This window comes from Rhea americana, unplaced genomic scaffold (assembly GCF_003343005.1).
Source record: "Rhea americana isolate MKP2758 unplaced genomic scaffold, rheAme1 scaffold_197, whole genome shotgun sequence".
Lineage (NCBI taxonomy): Eukaryota > Metazoa > Chordata > Aves > Rheiformes > Rheidae > Rhea > Rhea americana.
In genome coordinates this window covers 1,189,993-1,191,215 of record NW_028186116.1, presented here as the reverse complement: position 1 = coordinate 1,191,215, position 1,223 = coordinate 1,189,993, and positions in this window count along the sequence as shown.

Sequence of the window (1,223 nt, the reverse complement as noted above, 5' to 3'; positions counted from 1 at the left end):
AGCCGCGCGGAGCCGCACCGGGTGCCGCGCGGGGAGGGACCCGCGGCGACGGCCCCTGCAAACGCGGAGCAACAAAAGCAGCGGCGCCTGCCAGCATCTAGCGGGGAGGGGGGTCAGAAAAATTCCTTGAGATTTTAAAATAAACATCTCGAATGTTCTGATGAGATACGCGCGCTCGGTTACATAAGGAAGTACATAGTGTACCAAAACAGCATACCCAAAAAAAGCAGAAGCTGTCAGAACAATAAGTACAGACACAGGGCATTTACAACGGGCTATGCTGTACAGTTTTATTTACAGTACCTCTTATCAGCGAGGGAACAGTACGCTGCCTGCCAATTTCCAAAGGCCAGGACTGTGTGTTCTTGCACTCAAGTAGATGTGTACTCCAGGCAGGGGATTTTTTTCTAATCAACAAAACAAAAACTGATACAGCGCCAGAATTCCTGTAATGTACACACGCTCGGAGCGAGGAGGAGGAGGAGGAGGGACTCGGGCGATTGAATATGTAAATAGTTCAAGGTTAATTTTACTATGTGAGTCACCAGGAAAAATGTCATCCAACATCTGAGCTTATTATAACAGCGCTTAGAAAAAACAGTTCCATGTTGTTTAAAGGGAGCATGACATATTTGAAAGCAATACATCAAGGGGCTGTGTCAGGGCTCTTTTTTTCTCTCCATCTTTTTTTTTTTTTTTTTAAAGCAATACCCATAAAAACTATTAGTCTGCTAAAATGTAAACAGAAGTTTTGGGGGGGTATTTTTAGCAAACGGCTCGCATTGCCTGCAGCATATAGATACCTAGAGCCAATCCTGCCGGCGGGATGGGACCAAGCGTGCTGCCAGGGATCGGCCGCGCTTCAGGGCACGCRTGGCGAGTGCCCCTCTCGCGCTTGCATCCGCCTGCGAGCCTGCAGCTCCCGCCTGGGAAAGGTCCTCGCGGCAAGAGCCCGGCGCGTGCCTGGCGCCCCGGGCTGCTGCGCTCGGGGCTGTCCGCCTGCTTGCTGCAACGCGCGTGGTGCAGCCCCCCGGGGACACGCGCGGTGCAGCCCCCCGGGGACGCGCGCGGTGCAGCCCCCCGGGGACGCGCACGGTGCAGCCCCCGGGGACGCGCACGGTGCAGCCCCCCGGGAACGTGCACGGTGCAGCCCCCCGGGAACGTGCACGGTGCAGCCCCCGGGGACGCGCACGGTGCAGCCCCCCGGGAACGTGCACGGTGCA